The sequence below is a fragment of the Theropithecus gelada genome, chromosome 11 (genome assembly GCF_003255815.1).
Source record: "Theropithecus gelada isolate Dixy chromosome 11, Tgel_1.0, whole genome shotgun sequence".
Classification (NCBI taxonomy): domain Eukaryota; kingdom Metazoa; phylum Chordata; class Mammalia; order Primates; family Cercopithecidae; genus Theropithecus; species Theropithecus gelada.
In genome coordinates, this window is record NC_037679.1 from 105460094 (window position 1) to 105483503 (window position 23410).

Sequence of the window (23410 nt, forward strand, 5' to 3'; positions counted from 1 at the left end):
ATGGTTTGCTAATCCTTTTAATTGGGCTTTTTAATGATTTAGGAATATAAAAATGTTTAATTCATGCCATCTTAGTTGTCACATTAAATTTATGTAATTGGTAGAAAATGTAAAAATATGTTTTTAAAATGACTTTTAAATGCTTGTTGTTGGCAATAATTTTTTTTTTAACTGGAGTCTCACTCTGTTGCCCAGGCTGGAGTGCAATGGTGTGATCTCGGTTCACTGCAACCTCTGCCTCCCAGGTTCAAGTGATTCTCCTGCCTCAGCCTCCCAAGTAGCTGGGATTACAGGCGTGTGCCACCACGCCTGGCTAATTTTTGTACTTTTAGTACAGAAGGGGTTTCACCATGTTAGTCAGGCTGGTCTCAAACTCCTGACCTCAGGTGATCCACCTGCTTCGACCTTCCAAAGGCAATAAATTTTAATCAACTATTTTTCTACTTTATTTTCGCAGTGAGGCAACAATATTTGAAAGTGGTTATACTTCTAATTTCAGATATAGTTTTGTGAAGAGCCACATGGAGGAAAGGAATTAATAGTCAAAATATAACACAAGACTCCAACCTTGAGAAGGTGATCCTGGCATAGTGCATGGTACTGTCAAAATCATAACTTTCTTCCAGAGAGTTTACTTCTCCAGGATCCCTCTTCATAAAATTGTACTCTTCACCTAAGATTGAGAGATAAATAGGATCTTGTAAGCCTTTTCACTGACAGAAAAGAGAACAGAAAAGTCCTTTCTACACCTGTATCTGTTGTGAAATGACTGATTTTCTTGCTGGTTGTATTTACAAACTTAACACCCAGGCACATGCAAAAAGCATATGTCTTAACTCTACTATCATATTGAAATGCAATATTGAATAGGAGCAATGCATTAATTTATTCAAAAAAGTAGACTACCAAAAGCATAATTTGAGCCTTTTTTTAGATGTATACTCTTTTACTACCTCATAATATTTATTTCTTTAAAATTTTACTGCTTTTTTTGGTACTGTATAAATGATTATAAAAAGTTATGTTTTTATCTAATGAATTTCCCACTTTTATGACTAGACTTGCCAGGTGTCACAAAAATTATCTTCCTACTTGGTTTAAATCCTTTCTATAAGCAATATGAAAAGATATAAAAACAATATTAGTATAAACACAACTCTGCAGGCCTTGGCTATGTGACTTCATCACTCAAGATTAAACAACAGCAGCAAAGTCTCTTTTTTTTTTTTTTTTTTTAAGACAAAGTCTCTACCTGTAACCCAAGCTGAAGTGCAGTGGAATGATCTTGGTTCACTGCAGTCCCCCAACCTCCAGGGCTCAAGGGATCCTTCCACCTCAGCCTTCTAAGTAACTGGGACTACAAGCCAGCGTCACCAGGCCCAGTTCATTTTTGGTTTTGTTTTATTTTGTTTGTAGAGACGGGGTTTCATCTCTACTTTCATTTTAAAATGAAACAAGGTTCTCCTTGATGAAAAAGAGCTTCTACTTTGAGATGAAGAACATATTTCAGAACTTTTTTTTTTATGTCCACATCTGTTATTTTAACTTCTGAACATCTTTTTTTTTTTTGAGACGGAATCTCGCTCTGTGCCCAGACTGGAGTGCAGCGGCACGATCTCGGCTCACTGCAAGCTCCGCCTCCCAGGTTCACGCCATTCTCCTGCCTCAGCCTCCTGAGTAGCTGGGACTACAGGAGCCCACCACCATGCCCGGCTATTTTTTTTATTTATTTTATTTTATTTTATTTTATTTTATTTTTGTATTTTTAGTAAAGACGGGGTTTCACCGTGTTAGCCAGGATGGTCTCCATCTCCTGACCTCGTGATCCACCCGCCTCGGCCTCTCAAAGTGCTGGGATTACAGGCGTGAGCCACCGTTCTCGGCCACATCTTCATTTTTAATAGATTTTTCCAACTATTTCTTTGTATCTATATTATAGCATTCTTTCTTGAAATCTGAAAAGAACACAAACTTAAATATGTAGGTCTACATCAATGGTTTCAGAAACAAAGATTTTCTTCACATAGAGTTTAAGTGTCAGTGACTCATTTTTACAATTTAAACAGCCAAAGATAGTGCACGTCATAAGATTTGTGTAACTTAAAAAGCTTTGAAACATCAAAATATAAAGATGTGCTATTGGAATTCCAATGTTATGTTTGGAGCTTAAAATGGAACTACTATGCCATTCATCTATCTAGGTTTTTATTCCAAGTGCCATATTTTAATAATACATAAAAAGAACAATAAAGAAACTGAGAGATGCCACAGATTATAACGTCTCTGCTTACATGTGATATTCATTTGAACATTAAGGAGGAGAAATCAATCAGGAGTTACAAACTAAAGTGTTTTAGTCCCTCTTTGAATGAATTCACATAAATAATTTTAAATTAACTAACCAGACCTTATGGTAAAATACGTGCTCCACCATTTCTGACCTGTCTGTGTCATAACTGCTTTTCAGAAAGACCTTGCCTTCCCTTCAACCCCTCATAGAGGCAACTGGTAAAGCTCCTGTCCTGATAAGGAATATTAAGTACAATACAGCATATCCAATTCTAAGGACAGATTTTCAAAAAGATACAGACCTATTTTCACAGGTGGTAACCCATAAGGTTTCAATTTACAGCATAATATAAGAATAGATTCTCTAACTAAAGCAACATACTCCATAAAAATTTCTGAAACTAAAACATCAAGCAACAGCAATAGATTCCATTGCATATAACTGAGAACACATACACGACATGCTATTTTTTGTTAGTTAAAAAAACATGGCCACATGTAGTCCAAATAAAAGAAAATTAGACTTATTTCATGAAAGAAGCAAAGAGAAACAGAGATGCATAGCACCAAGGGAAACCATATTTACCCATTTAAAAATGTCAGACTCTTTCTTGAAAGCATATTCTAATGTGGATTACAGTAATCCAATCTTTACACTGATCAGGTTCCTATCATAATCACCTATTTTGCATATAAACATAAAGCTAAGGTTTGTGCTTGTCAGGCATCACCCTTGAATAACACTTGATCTTGTTTCTTAGTGAAGGCAAATCACACTCTTGTTGAAGATGCATCTCCAACATGAACACTTCCACACTGGAATTGCTCTGCTATAGTACTTCCAATTACTCAAGAAACCTTACTCACTAAATTGTTTTCTCTATTGGCCTGAATGTTTAATCAAAAAATATTAAGAGCCATAGTTTACTAAGCACTGTTTTATGATTATGTATTTATTTATATGATTTTTACACTTTTTCCTTGTTTTAGGTACATATTTATGTTGAACCAGAATTATCTTTCTAAGAGTAAGAACCATTTTTGAAAGTTACATCCGGCCGGGCGCGGTGGCTCAAGCCTGTAATCCCAGCACTTTGGGAGGCCGAGACGGGTGGATCACGAGGTCAGGAGATGGAGACCATCCTGGCTAACACGGTGAAACCCCGTCTCTACTAAAAAATACAAAAAACTAGCCGGGTGAGGTGGCGGGCGCCTGTAGTCCCAGCTACTCGGGAGGCTGAGGCAGGAGAATGGCGTAAACCCGGGAGGCGGAGCTTGCAGTGAGCTGAGATCCAGCCACTGCACTCCAGCCCGGGCGACAGAGCGAGACTCCCTTTCAAAAAAAAGAAAGAAAGAAAGTTACATCCTTTTTAATTTTTTTTGTCCACATAATAAAATGTTTAGCAAATAGAGGAAACTAAAAAAACTGTGGTTAACAGCAAGCTTCTTCTCATTTATGTGGTACTCGAATTAATTTTGAGAATTATTTCTCTTTATTTCTCTCCCAATGATGTAAAATATAAGATGAACCTTGACAGTTGGCTCAGGCATTGGAGTCTTCTCCATAGAGGTGTATAAATTTTCTTCACTTGTTTTTGATATCTAATTCTACAGATTACCTCACCATTCTTGAAACGATTTCTTGAAATGAAATGATTCCACTGATTTTTCCCTTACCTCACAATACCTTCTTAGTCTTTTGGGGGATACTTTATCAAATGTTGCTTAAATACTGTTTTTATTCATTTTCTGGACTTTTTTCCTTCTCCCTCCAGTTTTCCCCTAGATGGTCAAAAACACACCAAATATTTGTCTTTAGATACATCCTAAAGACCAGATTCACTTTTTTTTTTTTTTTTTTGGTCTACAGAAAGAGGATCATACAAAGCCTTCTCAAACTCAAGGATATGCTTAATGAAACCATTATTTCTCTTTCTCTTCCTCAAAGCACGCTGTTTTATCAACATTTCAATATATCAAATATCTGCTGTTATGGTATCAATGTGCATCTTGTTTCCTAAAATAAAACTTTGGAAGATTTCCCCTCCCATGTGATGTTCCTCTAAACATTTTTGAGAGACTTTGCCTTCTTCTTCCCCTTGACCTGTACTGCCCTAACTGAGAAGCTAGGCACCTCTCCTAACTACTTAGCCTTCTAATAGGTTACTTCGACTTCAGGCACATCCCAGGCACACCCCACCCCCCACCACCTCTAATGATTCCTACAGCTGACTGCAAAAATGAGTTCTCTCGTTTTACAATCTGAACTTTCCTTGCTTATAATCCTTCCATTATTTCTCAGTAGCTAGAGAATAACATCTCAATTTCCCATACTTAGAGAAAACTTTCCGTGATCTAGTCTCCCCAGGTAATTACCAACTAATCTCCTACTTGTAACTTACCCACAGCCACCATGGACTGACAAAAATGATTCCATTTCTGTAATTGTAGCTTTTCTTGTGAAGTTTTTGTAGCCTAGAAATTTCACCACTCTTCTGTCTGGCATTTCTCCTTTACTTCTAAACTTCAGTTCCTTTGTAACATCTCCCTTGACTCACCAAGGCACATTTTATCATGCCTTGCTTGGACCCTATGATATTCTCATCACACAACCATTGTCACTTTTTTCACTCACTTGCAGTCATTTGTATACATGCATACATACCACACTAAGCTATGTGTTTTTACAATAGTATCTTCAACACCGAATATCACCTCAATTAATAATTGGCACTAAATAAGTGATGAGCAAGTACAGAGGTCAGTGTTGTTGATTACAGAAGAGTCTAAGGAATTCAATGTTTGTAAAACTGGCCATTAATAAGAATAAAAACACATTTTTACTTTGTTTATGCTTAAAGTACATGCTTAAAACACCTTACAAGAAAATTCCAAACAACAAGATTTTTTGGCAATTGAAATGTACAGATCTTTATGAGTATAAAAGTTAATTGGATAAAAATCTTTACAAGGAGGCTATTATCAAACATCAACTATCAAAGAAAATTAGATTTTAATTAAAATTACTTTTAAATTACCGACAGCATTCTTAATAAATTGTCTTTATTGCAGTCAATTTTAAGAGGACAATCTCAAAAAAAATCGAGGCTATCCCAGAAATAACTAATTTCACTGGAATTTTTTCCAGAAACTGTATCGGGTATAACACAGATTTCTATAGAAGCAGCATGTTTCATGGCAAACCCTGGGCCCTGTCTTAAGCTTAATAACATAAATTATAGAACTAAGTACAAAAATGCTTAAGTAAAAAGGAACATTTAATAATATTAATTTATGGTTTGGTAGCCCCATTCTTGGAAAGCACAGAAGCTTAGAAATGAAACAGCTTAATCTTTAAAAAGAAAGCAAGCCTAAAATGTGAATGAAATCATTCAGCCTCTAGGAAAAAAATTAAAGTATAAAATCATCATGAGGAATTTTTAATTCCACAAAATGTTGATTCTACCATATCAAAAATATGTTTACGTACTCTACCGTATGTTCATTCTACCATATCAAAAACTGTTTACATTTTTCTGTAAACAATGTAAGAAGTTATATAGTAAGCCATGTAAATGCAATTCAAAAAGATCCAGTCAGCCTTAATCCCAACACATCCTATACCTGTCACCTGGCCGGGTGTTTTCTCTTATGCTGGTTACATGGCTATCTCGATCTGGTCATGTGTGTTCATGCCAAATGCCTATCTCATGGCCCAGTGCCTGAGCAACATTTCCAGATTATCACAGTTCCTGCCACCAGAGGCTGCCTGATGTTCCTTTCCCCACCGACCTACATAGCAGCAGCCTCAGGAATTAAATAGAAAGTGGAGATGGTGGTGGAAAGGTGAAGCTGGATGACTTACAATATGGTGAAATGTTTGTACAGAATTGTGACGAACCATAAAGTCCAACACAGTCAGAGATAGAACAGCTTTTTATTAACATGTGTGGCTAATTTCTAGTATCCTTTCAAACTTATGTATAACAAAATTTCCAAATAATGAGTTCAAATGCTTTTGTAATTAACCATACATTAGAAAATTTGCCTTAAATCATTTTAGAAGTATTTAGAAGACACATCAGAAAATAAAATACTTATCATGACGATGATTTTTCTTTTTTTTGAAATGGAGTCTCACACTGTCTCCCAGGCTGGCCTACAGTGGCGCCATCTCGGCTCACTGCAAACTCCACCTCCCGGGTTCAAGCGATTCTCCTGCCTCAGTCTCCCGAGTAGCTGGGACTACAGGCGCCAGCCACCACGTCTGGCTAATTTTTGTATTTTTAGTAGAGACGGGGTTTCACCGTGTTGTCCAGAATGGTCTCGATCTCCTGACCTCGTGATCCACCCACCTTGGCCTCCCAAAGTGCTGGGATTACAGGCATAAGCCACTGCGCCCGGCCCGTGAAGATGATTAATGTTCTATTATACATATAGTTAAGTTGAAGACATCAATGCACATTTATTTCTAATATAATTTTATCCTCACGATTCATGTTAATAACTTAGGTAGCTACTTTGTAAGTGTGGTTATCTGGCAGTAATTCAGTATTATTTCAGTATTAAATACAAAAATAAAGTAAGTTTATTTTTCCTCTTTGAGATATATGAAAGGTGTTAGTTAATCAATAAAGGATTTTCCTACTCATGGAAGAGTTGTCTTTTATAAAAGAAGAAAACTTTTAAAAGAAATTAATTGAAAAAAATATTTTTGACCAAGTGCAGTGGCTCATGCCTGCAATCCCAGGCAGCTGTTTGGGAAGCTGAGGCAGGAGGGTTGCTCAAGATCAGGAGTTTGAGACCAGCCTGGGCAACATAGCAAGACCCACCTCTACGAATTTTTTTTTTTAATTAGCTGGGCATGGTGACGCACGCTTGTACTCTTAGCTACTTGGAAGATTGAGGTGGAAGGATCACTTGAGTCTAGGAAATTGGGGCTTTAGTGACGTAGGATCATGCCAGTGCCCTCCAGCCTGGGCAGCAGATCTAGACGCTGTCTCTACAAAGGACAAAAAAAAGAAAATTATTTTCAAAAGGCAAATTATCTAAGGTTAATGGTTTACTGGTGCTAGACACTGAACGTTTATATCCCCACAAAATTTGTATGTTGAAATTCAACCCCCAAGGTAATGGTATTTGAAGGTGGAGCCTTTAAAAGTGATTAAGTCAAGAGGGTTCTGCCTTTACACAGGGACCAGTGCCTTTATAATAGAGACCCCAGAGAATGCCCTTGACCCCTTCTACCACGTGAGAATATAGCAAGAACACACCTCACATCTGTGTATGCACCAGAGTGGGCCCTCACCAGACACCAAATCTGCAGCACTCCCAGCCTCCGGAACTGTGAGAAACAAATGTTTGTTATTTAAAAGCCACCTAGTCTATGATATTCTGTTATCACTACTTGAACAGGCTAAGACAACTGGTAAAGAAAAATAGACAACAGTAGCAGTGCAAGGAATGAAGAGATTGATGTGGCTCATGTTCAAGAGTCAGTCTAATAATTACGTTTTTTTATTTCACCTCCTGAGAGAGTCTTCTGGCCTGTCAAACAGAATGTGAACTATCCAGGGAATATCTTTCTGCAAATGTTCATCAATTGATTGATATTTCTACATATCCGATGATGTTTTTCTATCCAAAATATAGAAGTTCCATCTCGTCACTTTACGTGTGTGCACATATGCGTGTGTGTGACAGTTCAGAATATTCTTGGACACACCTGGAAAAGGCTAAGCACACATGGCACCCACTTTAAATAAACTTTAAGTGGCAACATATTATGGTAGCTACAATTATAAATAAAATTATACTTAAACCTTTAATAATTAGGGTTTAAATTAAAATAGCTGATCAATAGGACAGCAATAGAGGGCACTAAATAATTGGTCTTGAAAAGCTGGGAATCATCTTATACCAAACATTGCCAAACATCTTTTCTGACTTATTAAATTGAAACAGAAAATTGTCAAAAATTAATTGCCCAAATGATTAAAAGGAATTTCACTATTTCAATTTCTGGGGTAAGTGTAACAGCCCTTTTGATTTTCCACAAATATAAATCCTTTTCTCCCACCCTTTTTTTCATTTTCAAATTGTTTCTATAGGCTGTAATTGTAACCCATACTATACCAGTTAAATGAATTAATTTGTTCTCATTATTTATAAATCAATCAATAGATTTATAGATTTATCTATTTATTTGTAAATCAATAGATTTATAAACTATTTATAAATTAATAGATTTACAAATTATAAATCTATTGAGAGCAATTAATTCAGTCTAATAAATCAGTAATGGAAAGATTAAAGAGGTAACTGCTTTGGAGAGATAAGCCAGTAAACTGTGTTTTTGCCCCCAGGTAGTTTTTCTTTTCCAAATAACATGTTTTAATACATATATAGATACTTATTACATACTCAGTTATTGCATACACAAAAAAGTATTAGATGCCAGAAAAACACAAAAGTGGCCAATTTTGGAGAGATTTAACCTAACATACTTGCTACCTTAAAGCAATAATGATGAAATGGAAATACCCGATGATTGTATAATTACCCACATTGAGTCATTCTTGCTGTTTTATTCACAGAATAAAATACTTTACAAGTCAAAATGTAGGAGACAGCAAAGCAATGTGGTCAATTTATTTCATCTAAATCAGTCTTTTTGGCATAATTGCACCAATATGGGGTTTGGTGCAATAGGATCGGGTTTCACAATGGAAAGGAAAAATAGACTTCTCATTGCCTTATTCATGGAGCTATTATTATTATTTGTTTGTCCTGTGAAGGAACAAAAAATGTGGTGTTTTGATCCCTGACTAATTAAAGGTCTTGGAGACAGATTAACTCTAAACTCTCAAACAAAACACTAAATATATGCTTAGACAAATATTAGTCATGGAACAACAGGATAATGTTTAATTTATAAAAATGTGACTTAAACATGTCTAAATATTATCTTAGTTTCTATTGTCATCTAGGTTTGATGCCATTCTTTTATATATGGCTCTTGGATTTTTGTGTCTAATTTGTGTGCCACTTTTAAAGTTTGGCCATCATAAGGTCAACCTGAACTCCCAAGAAAAACTTTCACCATGTGTAGAAAAGCCTCGAATCTCTTTAAGTCATGGAGGGTAATCGGATAAATCTGAATCTGCCGTTCCCTACTTTTGCCTTGGGCTGGTAGAGCAAAAGCCTCGAATCTCTTTAAGTCATGGAGGGTAATCGGATAAATCCGAATCTGCCGTTGCCTACTTTTGCCTTGGGCTGGTAGAGCAAAACACCTTTTTAAATAAGTTTAGAAAACATATTCCTTTCGATTAATAATATTTATGGCTTGGCATGGTAGTTCAAGTCCCTCTAACAATCCTGTTGACATTTTGGCTGTGATTGGTTATATCGAATCTAAGATCAATGTGGGGATAGTTAACATCTTTACTAAACTAAATTTTCTAATCTGACAGCATGATACATCTTGTTCATTTAGGCATTGTGGTTTTCGTGCAGACCTCCAGCACACATTTTGTTAGATTTATTCCTTGGTATCTGATTTCTGTTTTTGATGGTTTTGCATATGGTATCATTTTAAATTTTTAAATGTATTTTTGTTCCAACTGTACAACAATGCAACTGTTATTTCTATATTGGCCTTATATCCAGTAACTTTGCTAAAATTATTTATTAATTCTAAAAACTTATCCTTTGGGTTTTCTATATATACCGTCATCATCTACAAATAATGACAGTTTTAGTTCTTTGTCTTTGTATTTTAACTTGCTGGTTAAAAAGACTGAATTAATGAACATTAGAAAGTTTTCTCTCAATGAATACAATGACCTCAGATCAATCCCCCACATGCCTTATTACTGTTAGTCTCATGTAATGTTTTATTTCCACTTGTATTATAGAGCCAGAGGTTTTTAATTATAAAGAAGTTTGACTTACCAATTTTTCCCTTTATGGATTGTACTTTTCTGTTAGGTGTAACTAAAAACTCGCTACCCTGCCCTAGACCCCAGATATTCTTTTCTGGGTTTTTTTTCTAAAATTTTTACAGTTTTACATTTTACATTTGAGTCTATGACCCATCTCAAGTTAATTTTATATAAGGCACGAGATTTAGGTGAAGATTTATTTTTTCTCCTATGGATATCAAATTGCTCTTACCATTATTGAAATGGCTTCCATCAAATTGCATTTGTACCTTTGTCAAAAAATAAGTTGAGCATATTTATATCAGTCTATTTCTGGGTTCTCTATCCTGTTCCGTTGAGCTACACGTCTGCCTCTCCATCAGTACCACACAGCTTTGATTACTGTGGCGATTTTTTTTTTTTTTTTTTTGAGATGGAGTCTGGCTCTGTCACCCAGGCTGGAGTGCAGTGGCCGGATCTCAGCTCACTGCAAGCTCCGCTTCCCGGGTTCACGCCATTCTCCTGCCTCAGCCTCCCGAGTAGCTGGGACTACAGGCGCCCGCCACCTCGCCCGGCTAGTTTTTTGTATTTTTTAGTAGAGACGGGGTTTCACCGTGTTAGCCAGGATGGTCTCCATCTCCTGACCTCGTGATCCACCCGTCTCGGCCTCCCAAAGTGCTGGGATTACAGGCTTGAGCCACCGCGCCCGGCATGTAGCGATTTATTAAGCCATCATATTGGATAGAGTATTGCTTCTTACTTTATTTTTGTTAGTTAAATTATTTCAGTTATTCTAGGGCCTGTGACTTTCACATAAATTTTACAATAAGCTTGCTTTTGTCTATAAAAAAATCTATAAATCAATTTGGAGAGAACGGACATCTTCACTGCGGAAGTTTTCCCATTCATGAACACAGCACATTTGTTTTCATCTTTGATTTCTTCATAAGCATTTGTAATTTTCAGCATACCGGTCCTGTACACATTTTAAGTCTATATTATTTCATTTTCTTTGGTGAGATTGTAAATGGTATAGAATTTTAACTTTTGGTTTCCACTTGTTCATTGTTAGTAGATGAATTATGTGACTGATTTTTTCTGTGTGTTGATCTACGTCCTGAGACATTGTTGAACTCACTTCTTGGTTCTGGATTTTCTTTTTTTTCTTTTTTTTGGAGATTCTTTAGAATTTTCTGGGTAGATAATCATATTATCTTCACGCAGGGATTGGCTATTTCTTCCTTTTCAATTGAATTTTTTTTCTTTTCTTATCACAGTGGCTAGAACGTCCAGTGCTATGTAAATAAGGTTGCTAAGAATGGACATCTCTACCTTGTTCCTAATATTAGGGGGAAAATGGTCTTTCACTCTGAAGTATGATCTTAGCTGTATGCCTTTAAGATGCTCTTTACGAAGTTAATGCAGTTCCCTTGTATTTCTAACATTCTTAGAGTTAAAAAATTATTGAGAATGGTATTGGATTTTGTCAAATTTTTTTCCTGCATCAATTGATGGGATCATGTGAGTTTTCTTCTTTAGATTGTTGGTATGCTTGATTATGTTACATATCCGGAATAAATCCCACTGGGTAATGTTGTTGGAAGTGATTTGCTAATAATCAGTAGAGGATATTCATGTCAAAGTTTATAAGAGATATTCACCTGTGGTTTCCTTTTAGTATAGTGGCTATGTTTGACTTTGTATACTAATACTGTCCCTCATAAAATGAGATGGGAAGTGTTTCCTCTTCTATTTTTTGGAAGAGATTGTTTAAAATTGGAGTTATTCCTTCTTTAACTGCTTAGAAGAATTTCCCCATGAGACTAACTGGGCATGAGGATTCTTGTTCAAGAGATTTTACATTACGAATTTCAGTTTCAGTTTTGTTAAGGGTTGTAGGATTTTGTTAATAGTTGTAATTTACCAACATCTAAAGAAGAAAACTCACATGATCACATCGATTTATGCAGTAAAAGCATTTGACAAAATCCAAATCCTTGTCAAACCTTTGGTTGTATTTGCTTTTCATGGGATCTGTCCTCATTTGGGACATGATTCCCCATTTCTGAGGGGTGCATTCAGCTCTGTGCATGTCCCTTTCAGCACTGCTTCCGGTGCATCCCACATATTTTGATAAGTTGTATGTTCACTTTCATTCTGTTCTATGCATTCTTAAACTTTATTTTGAGATTGTCCTTGGTTCATTTATTCCAAATTGTTGAGTTTATGAGCAGAAAGTTGGACATAGTACTCTTTTAGTATCTTTTTTAATAGCTGCCGGATTTTTTGTAATTTTGCTGTTTCATTCCTTTTATTGGTGATGTGTGTTTGTCTTTTTATCCATAGAAGTCTTGCTGGAAGATTATCAATTTTACTGATGTTTTTTGAAGAACCAGATTTTAAATTTATTAGTGTCCTCTATTGCTTTCATTTTCAATGTCATTGATTGCTGCTCTTATCTTTATTTCTTTCCTTCTCTTTGATTTGGGTTTATTTCATTGTTGTTGTTTTTTTTCTAGTTTCTTATATTACTGATTTGAGACTTTTCCTCATTTCGAATGTAAGCATTTAGTGTCATAAGTTTCCTTTTCAGCATTGCTTTAGCTGCATCTCACGTATTATGGTAAGTTATGTTTCCACTTTCATTAAGTTCTATGTATGTTCTAATTTTACTTTGAGACTTCTTTGACCCATGGGTTATTTATAATTGGGTTGGTTGATTTGCATACATTTAGAGATTTTCCTGTTGTCTTTATGTTATTGATGTCAGGTTTGATTACCTTCTGGTTAGAGAAGACAATCTACATGATATCTATTACCTCATTTAGTTGTGGTTTGTTTTATGACCCTGGAGATTTTATATTTTGTTGACCTGTTTCATGGACACTTGTAAACCATGTGTATGCTGCTGTTGGGTGGAACATTCTGCAGAGATCAGCCAGGTCTTGTTGATTGCCAGCGCTGTTCAGGTCTACTATATCCTTGTTAACATTCTGTCTAGTATTTCTAATGGTTGCTGAGAGGGAGTTGTTGGAGTCTCCAACCATAATTGTGGATATATCTATGTCTTCTTTCACCCCTATCAGTTTTTGCTTCATATTTTCTGGAGCACTGTTTTTGATGCACACACATTTCGAATTGTTATGACTTTCTGGTGGATTGAGTCTTTCATCACTATGTAATGTTGGTTTTTGTCTCTACTAAGTCTCTTTGCTCTGAAGTCTATTTTATTGGAAAATGTAGCCAATCCTAACTACTTTATTTAAATTAATTTTTCATGGTAATTTTTTTCATCCTTTTACTTTCAACCTACCTAGGTTACTGAATCTGAAATGAGCTTCTTGTACTCAATATATAGTTGAGGTGTGAGTGTGTGTGTCTCAGTGTGTGCTTTAATCTACTCCTCCCATCTCTCTCTTTGTGTTTGTGTATTTAAAGCATTTACATTTAAGGTAATCATCAACATGTTCAAGCTTAAGCCTCCCATTTTGTCATTTGTTTTCTGCTTGTTTCCTTGTGTTTTCATTCTGGTTTCTCTGTTCTTGTCTTGCTTTGTGTTACTTGAGTAAACTTCAGCATTTCATTTTGCTTTATCGATAATCTTTTTGAGTGTGTTTCTTTACACAGTTTTTATTTTGATTGCACTGGATATTTCAAGCGTACATATTTAACTTATTGCAGTCTGGTGGTATCAATGTTTTGCTATTTTAAGTGAAATGTAGAAATCTTTCTTCCATTTAGTTCTCTTTATCTTCCATGATTTTATGTATTATTGTCTTGAGCATCAGATAATGTTATAATTTTGGCTTTGACCTCCAAATATTTTTATAAACTTCGTGAGAAAAAGGATGTCCTACCCTTTGTACCCATATACCTACTTTCTTTGTGGTTCTTTCTTTCTTTCTCTCTCTCTTGTTCTTTTCTTTCTTTCTTTCTGATGCTCCATGATTCCTTCTTTTATAATTTCCTGCTTGCTAAACATCCTCCTTTAGACCATTTTTAAGAACAAGTCTGGAGATGACAGATTCTTTTAACTTTCCTTCATCTAGCAATGTCTTTATTTCCCCTTCATTTTGAAGGATAGTTTCACCAGACTTAGAATTAGAGTTGATAGTTCTTTCTCTTAGTGCCTGAAAAAGGTCATATCAATTCCTTCTGAACTTATCATAATGATAAGATAAATAAATATTTTATAAGAGATCATATCACCCACAGTTTCAAATGAGAAATCCACCATCATTTAAATAACATTTATAGGTAAGGTGTCATTTCTTTCTGGCTGTTTTCTTTGTCTTTAGCTTTAGCAAGTTTAATTATGATCTGTCTTGATTATTTTATATGTACACATATATAAGACCTGTTGGTTCTGTTTCTCCAGAGAACTGTCTAATACATACACTATGAGCCTAGAATATTTTGTTTTGCCAGAAACCGCAGAAATGCCTGAAAACTGATCAGGGTGAAAGAAAACACCCAGAATCCAGCTTGAAGAGGCCCCCACTGGCTAAATCCCGTATAATCTAGCCATGAAAACGTGCAATGATAGGATTACAACACAGCGAATACAATAGAGTACATGCTGTCGCAGAGTTAGTATAAGTAACAAAATGAATGAATGAACATTTTTCCTTACAAGGAGTGGTGTAGACTTAGAAAACCACATTTTATAGCCACCATTGTAACAAGTGATTCAGGCAAAAACATCAATGGACGAACAAACCATTAGATGGAAGTTAACTGAGGAATAGGTTCTTTATATGAATTGCTTTTTAATTTTAAAAAGGAAAAACATACCTTTATAATGGAAAAATCTGAGATACACTCCCTTGAAACTGGCTTAAGGTTGATTACAAGAGTAACAGGACAAACCAGCACCGTGATGATGCCCTGCGGAAGATACACCACCATTCCTGCCAGAAATGCCCAACCCAAATCTGGTCATGAAGGAACAGCAAACTCAAATAACACACATTTTACAAAACCGTAGCTTGCTTCAACGATGTCAAAAAATCAATGTTAAATTAGAAAATTATATTATGGTTATATAAGAGAGTGTCTTTGTTTTAGGAGACAGGCTAAAATGTTGGCAAATGATTGTGAAATCTGCAAAATATTCTCAAATGGCTGAGGGTGAGACAGAGAGGGCAAGCAGGACAAACTGTTACCTGGTGAGGTCTGAAGCCAAGTGTGTCCTGCCAACTCAGGGGTTCCAGGCTGCTTGGTGTTTGAAGCAAGTGTTTACACTCCTCAGAGGGCTGTAAACAGTGTAGGTGATGCCTGAGCACAGCTACCCGCTATCTTGGTTAAAAAATGCAAACTCTTGGCCAGGCGTGGTGGCTCAAGCCTGTAATCCCAGCACTTTGGGAGGCCCAGGCAGGCGGATCACTTGAGGTCAGAAATTCGAGACGAGGCTGGCCAACATGGTGAAACCCCATCTCTACTAAAAATACAAAAATTAGCAGGGAGTGGTAGCTCATGCTTGTAATCCCAGCTACTGGGGAGGCTGAGGCAGGAGAATTGCTCTAACCCAGGGGACGGAGGTTGCAGTAAGCCGAGATCCCATCATTGAACTCCAGCTTGGGTGACAGAGTGAGACTCTGTGTCAAAAAAAAAAAAAAAAAAAATGGAGAATCTGGGTCTAGGTGGTTGAATCCCTATTACACTCTCGTGTAGTCTTGGTCAAGTTCGCTAAGTGTTGTAGGCTTCAGTTGCCCCATGTGTAAAATAGTTATAAGAATAGTCATGTTCCAGGATTGTTTTGAAAATTAATATGAATCAATAATATCTATAATGCTTATAAGAGTGCTTGGCACACAGTGAGCACACATAAATGCTAACTGTTATATTTATAATTATTATTAATTGCACAGGCACAAAAAAGATTCTACAACTGTCTTTGCCTCTTAGTGGTCTAAACCTTTCACCTGATATTATTTAAAATAATTCGGATAAATCCTAGTCCAGAAAGTAAGTCTTTCATAATATTGGAAAGATTCTAACATACTGGGTTGTAGTACCATAAGGATCTTCCATCTCCTTCCTGGAGAGGAACTGAGTCACGCAGAGGGCAGTGCAGAGAGAAGGAGAGAGCAGGGAGCTGATCCTACTGCCAAAGGAAAGAGAACAAGGAGACCCCAGGAGGATGCAGAACCCAGCACCATTTTTCCCCAGCTGATATTAAGGTAGCCAGACTGCATGATACAATTTCATGGATAACTTTTGCATCAAAGAGTAACTTAGGAGTAAAATAACAGGTGATAAAAACAAAACATTTTAGTACCAAAGAAGAATGCCAATGTACTACTACCCAGTACAACATTCATAGTTTTAAATGGCCTTAAAATTTAAAAGGAAATTTTTCATTAACCCTGACCTTCCTGTTAAAACAAAAGGGGAAATTTGACCAAAGTTTTCAAGGAGTACTCTTAAGGAATCACACATAGAAGATACTCAATAAATATTAAAGCCTGAATAAATAAAATAATGCCACTGAGGACATCAAGGGTCTGGAGTACTCTCAGATAACTGGTGTATTAGTTAGATATTGTTCTGTAGCAAACCACTTCAGAACTTAGGGGCTTAAAACAGTAACCTTTTATTATTTCTCAGTAGTCTGCAGGGAGGTGGGGCAGTTCTGCTGCTCTGGGCTGGACGTGGCCAATCATGGCTGGCTCATGGGTGATCAGCAGATGGGCTGGCTGAGCTTGGCTCATCTTGGATGGCTTCAGCTCTCCTCCACATGTCCCTCACATCCCTCCAGCTGGCTAAGTTGGGCCTGTTCTCATGGTAGTGATGGAGGTCCAGGAAACAAGTAAAAATGTACTTAGGCTTTTCCCAGCCTCTGCTCCTGTCCCATTGGCCAAAACAAGTTATGGCACCAAGCACAGCATCATTTTGGGAGGGCCCTACCTAAGTGAGTGTTGACAAGGATGCATTAAAAATGGGGCTCATTTCTGCAGTTAATCTGCCATAATTGGCAACTATGCAGATACGTATCTTAGGACAATTCAACCAAATGACAGACATAAGATAATTAAATTTCTGGATGTCTCCTCACTACAGTTGATTTTTTAGCCAGTTTTTGGATTATTTGCCTTATCTCACCCAGTTTGGCATGGCTATCAATATATGGGATAAAATGCATTCTTCTATGTCTCTGAAGATATATAGGAGATCTAAGCTTTCAAGAAGAAAAGAAAAGAAATTGGACCACTATATCACAATCCACAAAAATCAGTTTCAGGTGTATTAGAGACCTAAATATAAAAGACAAAATTCCAAAGCTTTCATAATTAAATATACTAGGATATCTTAATATCCTTAGGGTAGAAAAAAATCCTTTAAGAAGACACAAAACATACTAACCATACAGGAAAACAATTTAAAAATATAACCATATCAAAGTGTAGAATTTCTGCTAATCAGAAGTTACCTCAAAAGAACATTTTTATAAGCCACCATATGGGATAAAATGTTTGCAGCACATGTAATTAACAGGTGACTGGAACTTGGATACATAAAGAACTTCTATAAATAGCAATGGGCTGGAAAATGTTTAATAATGGCTCTCAAAACCCAAAAAAAAGTCCTAATTTTTAGCATTTGCTTATTTCTAAGATATAAGTACTTTCATGTGGCCAATTTCAAGCCACCAACGTGAGGTCACCAAGTAGGGACTTGGGAACAGATGGTTGCGGTTGGTTCTCATGAAGTTGGCTCTTCTGCCCCTGGTATGATGACTCCAACACAAAGTCAACAAGAAAAGAAAAACAATCTGGTGGGGAAATGTGAGAAAGACTCCGGACGACTTTTGAGAGCTGTCTTACTCTGTTTATACCGCTATAAAGGAGCACCTGAGGCTGGGTGATTTATAAAGAAAGGTTTGGGCTCATGTTTCTGCAGGCTGCACAAAAAGCATGGCACCCGCATCTGCTTCTGGTGAGGACTCAGGCTGCTTCCACTCATGGCAGAAGGTGAGAGGGGGGCCAGTGTATGCAGGTAACATGATGAGAGAGGAAGCAAGAGAAAAGGAATGAGTACCAGGCTCTTCTTAACAACCAGCTCTTGGGGGAACTTATAGAGTGAGACCTCATTCACTCCCCTCCTTCACAGGGAGGGCATTCATCTGTTCACAAGGGACCCACCCTCATTACCCAGACATCTCTCACTAGGCCCCACTTGTGACACTGGGGATCAAATTCCAACATGAGCTTTGGGGGACATTCAAACTAGAGCAGTCGACTTGAGGCTCTTTGGGACAGATGGTACAAACTTTTCATCAAAGAGTTGGTTAATCTCCAAAAAGGTTAAAACAAGTGTCTTAGAGAATCCTTGAATATGCAGAGATAGATAATTTTACATTTTAAAACTTTTTATTTTAAAATGATTTCAGACTTACAGAAAAGTTGCAAAAGCAATGCAGAGGGTTGGGTTCACACATATCTTTCACTCAACTTTTCCTAATATGAGCAACACAGAGAATAATAACATAATCATCAAAATCAAGAGGTTAACATTGGCATATTGCACAATAGTTATACTTCATAATAAACTACTGACCTTATTTGCATTTCACTAACTTTGTCCCTAGTGTTCATTTTCTGTTCCAGGATCCAATTCAAGATCCCACGTTGCATATAGTTATTGTATCTCTTTAATCTCTTCAAATATGTGGCATTTCTCCATTTTAAAGAAAAAGATACAATCTATTGGAACTGATGATGTTAAAATACAAGATAACTGTAGTGACCCAGAAATGATCTGCCTCTTTCTCTTCCTTCTTGTCTTTTCACTCATTTTATTTTCCAAGCAAAACTTAAGATTAGCTTTATTTTTGTTTGCTATCACTGAAGTAAGAAATAAGTCACAACCTTTTTTTTAAGATTTTTTTTAAATTATACTTTATATTCTAGGGTACATGTGCACAACGTGAAGATTTGTTACTTATGTATACATGTGCCATGTTGGTGTGCTGCACCCATTAACTAGTCATTTACATTAGGTATATCTCCTAATGCTATCCCTCCCCACTCTCCCCACCCCATAACAGGCCCCGGTGTGTGATGTTCCCCTTCCTGTGTCCAAGTGTTCTCCATTGTTCAATTCCCACCTATAAGTGAGAACATGCAGTGTTTGGTTTTCTGTTCTTGCGATAGTTTGCTGAGATTGATGGTTTCCAGCTGCATCCATGTCCCTACAAAGGACATGAACTCATCCTTTTTTATGGTTGCATAGTATTCCATGGTGTATATGTGCCACATTTTCTTAATCCAGTCTGTCATTGATGGAAAGTCACAACTTTTATTTCAAAATATGCGAAACCTATAGTTGTTAGTTTTAAAGGCTTGAAAGGCCTCAACCATATTTCACAAGAGCCAAGCACAGTCCTTGAAATATAAAGCACACAACTGTAACAATCACACAAACAATTCTATTACTGTGTAGTAAAGAATTGAACTTTGTCCTAAGCAGCTCTGACTTGTCTCAGCTTCTGGGAGATGATCTCCTGTCACACCTGTTAGGATTGGCTTCATTTACCTGGGGTCCTGGGCTCACAATGGGTGGTCTAAATGTGGTTTAGGATGAGGCTGCCACACTGGATAGTCTTAGAGTGAGACCTGGTCTCCCCAGGTGGCAACGATGTGACATGGAGTGGGGGCTTTGGACCATGTGGTATTCGTCAACTTTGGGAGGGCAGGAGTCTGTAAGCTGAGATCAGCCAGGCTGACCATCAGTCACACCTGTGCGGTGGAGGCCCAGTACACACTCTGAATTCAAGGCTCCAGTGACTTCCCAGGTTGGCACTACTCCACGTGTACTGTCACACATTGATGCTGGGAAAGTAATGTCACCCTCATTCCATGGGGAGGGGACAGTGGGAACTGCGTTTAGTACTCTTCCCGGCCTCTGCCTTGTGCTCTTCTTCCCTTGGCTATTTTAATCTAGCCATTCACTGTAATAAACCATAGCCAAAACTACCACAGCTTTCAGTGAGTTCTGTGTCTTTCTAGCAAATTATTGAACCTGAAGGTGGTTTTGGGAACCCCCCAAATATGCAGTTTGTGTTAGAAGTGAAGGCAGTCTTGTGGCCTGTTCCCCTAACTTTGCTGTTGGCCTTTCATTTTTGCAATGACTTTAAAAGTTGAATTTGAGACGATGAGCCTTTGCACTTGGAGATAAAAATGACTCCTCTTCCAAGAAAAACAAGAGAATTGTTACGCGTAAAGTGTCATTTTCTATTTAGCAAGTGCATTTTGATGAGTTTCCTTCTTTGTATTTCAACATGTTTCATTCATAAGAACACAGTAGAACAGAACTGGTCAGTTTAAGACCTAAAGTTATCCCACTTGTAATGAGGGTTTATAACAGCATTAGATTTCTTCCAAATACAGTGAAGATTAAACCCAATATAGAACCACTGTCTGGAAAGACCCTTAGTGTGACCCGTCATGCATGTACATGTCTAGAAGCCAGAGCTTTATAAAATGTCTTGAATGTTTTGCCAATATCTAAGTTCTTCAGGACTAAAGAACAGCTTGGTTGACTTGTTTCTTTTAGAACATTCTATCTTAGTACTAAATCCATTTATGTAATTTCAGCAGAGGGGATGGTAGTGTATTTTGGCAACAGGGGTATCTTTCCAAAGACTCAGCTCTGACAGATTTGTTATGAACTGATGGATCTTTTCATTATGAGAACCAAACACATCAAGTGCAGAGTATTTTCCAGGCGATTGAATATGACTTGTGCTTATTAGGCTTCTGAAAACAGAAGTTTCAATACTTTTTACTTAAAAAGAGAAAAGATAAACTACAGGACAAAGGCTAAATTGATGCTTTCCCTTATCAAAGACCACTATTTGCAGAGCACTACAAAACCTGACTTTGTGAAAATGGTTTATGATGTGGCATTTTTGAAACATAATTCTTCAATTTAAAAGTTTAAATATATGACAAATATGCACATGTGAACACACTAATTTTTGTGTTTTGTCCTCCTTGTTTCTGAAACCATTCCAACTATTTAAAATTTTTGCAATCTATCCATCTGACAAAGATCTAATATCCAGAATCTACAAGGAACTTAAACAAATTTACAGGAAAAAAACAAACAACCCCATCAAAAAGTAGGTGAAGGATATTAACAGAGACTTCTCAAAAGAAAACATCTATGCAGCCAACAAACATATGAAAAAAAGCTCATTATCACTGGTCATTAGAGAAATGCAAATCAAAACCACAATGAGATACCATCTCATGCCAGTTAGAACGGCGATCATTAAAAAGTCTGGAAACAACAGATACTGGCAAGGATGCAGAGAAATAGGAACTCTTTTACACTGTTGGTGGGAGTGTAAATTAGTTCAACCATTGTGGAAGACAGTGTGGCAATTACTCAAGGATCTAGAACCAGTAATACCACTTGACCCAGCAATCCCATTACTAGGTATACACCCAAAGGATTATAAATCATTCTACTATAAAGACACATGCGCACGTATGTTTATTGCAGCACTATCCACTATAGCAAAGACTTGGAACCAACCCAAATGCCCATCAATGATAGACTGGATAAAGAAAATGTGGCACATATACACCATGGAATACTATGCAGCCATAAAAAAAATGAGTTCATGTCCTTTGCAGGGACATGGATGAAGCTGGCAACCATCATCCTCAGCAAACTAACACAGGAACAGAAAACTAAACACCGCATGTTCTCACTCATAAGTGGGAGCTGAACAGTGAGAACACATGGACACAGGGAGGGGAAGTTCATATACCGGGGCCTGTCGGGGGGTCGGGGGAAAGGGGAGGGAGAGCGTTAGGACAAATACCTAATGCATGAGGAGCTTAAAGCCTAGATGACGGGTTGATGGGTGCAGCAAACCATCATGGCACGTGTATACCGATGTAACCAACCTGCACATTCTGCACATGTATCCCAGAACTTAAAGTAAAATAAAAAATGTTTAAAAAGAAGCACATAACCTCCAAAAAAAATTTTTTTTCAGCAATTAAAAAGTACCATAGTCTATTAGCATTTCAAATGTTGGTAAACTTTTATTTAGGACTTTCTTGGTATTTGATTCTGAACTTACCAGTTTATTAACTAGAATCATTTTAAAGTAAGATGTATTGCACTAGGAGCTGACATGAGTTGCTCTGAACTCATAAAGTGAGCTGCCAAAAAGTATTTTCCTACATTTTTCTTAGTAATATTTTCAGAAATGCCCACAATGATACAATTTAAAGTATTTAGTTGGAAAACATTTTATGTTTAAAATTACTTCTAATAAAACCAGAGAAACAAAATATTTTTTGGTAATCTTTCTACAACTAAAGAAATTGCTATTCCAGTTCTGGGACCCTGCTGTTGGTCACATACCTGGAAGTCTCCATAGAAGGTGTTCTTGTGGCCTCCAGTCTGTGACGTCGTGAAGAGGCACCACAAGGCAGCCATTCTCAGACACATTCACTTGGCAGAGCCCCAGATGCTCCTTGCCAGACTTTATAAAACACAGCGTGCACCATACGCTGGTGATGCCCCTGTCACATGCCCAGAGCTCACCTTGAGCTTTAGTGGACAATGTCCCCGTATGTTGAGGGCTTCCCACCTCAAGAGTTCATATTTTATAGTCATTAAAATTAATGCTGGAGAATATACAATGGTTTGTGTTTGTGATATAGCATGGAGAAAAATCAGTATACAAAACCTGCGGTGTTTAAAAGTGTTTGGCCATGTGTGCATGTGTATCATTGTTTTAGGAAAAGACTCCAGAATGTTAGCTCTGCTTCCATCCAAATAGTAGAATGGGGGATTTATCTACCTTTTTGCCAATCTTTTTTTTTTTTTTCTAAGCATTAACACGTAGTATTATTGTAATTCAGAACAAAAATTTTTGGAAAATGCATGGGGTCCCAGTGGATTAATAGTCTCTCCCATTTCAGTTGTACACTGTTCTCCTCCCCACAGAGCTGACCCCCATGTGGATCGGTGTGGGGAGACCCCACAGAGCTGGAGTAAAGGAGAATCACTCGCTCTCCCTCCCGTGAGCCTTACTAAAGCAGAACTTGAGGCCTGTTCACAGGTCAGCCTCTCCCATCAGGGTGAGGCAGGGATGGGAGGAGACCTGCTCCATCACCCCATGGTCAGGCTTGGCGCTTAGCGGAAGGCCAATAAGAGCTCCTCTGCTAAAG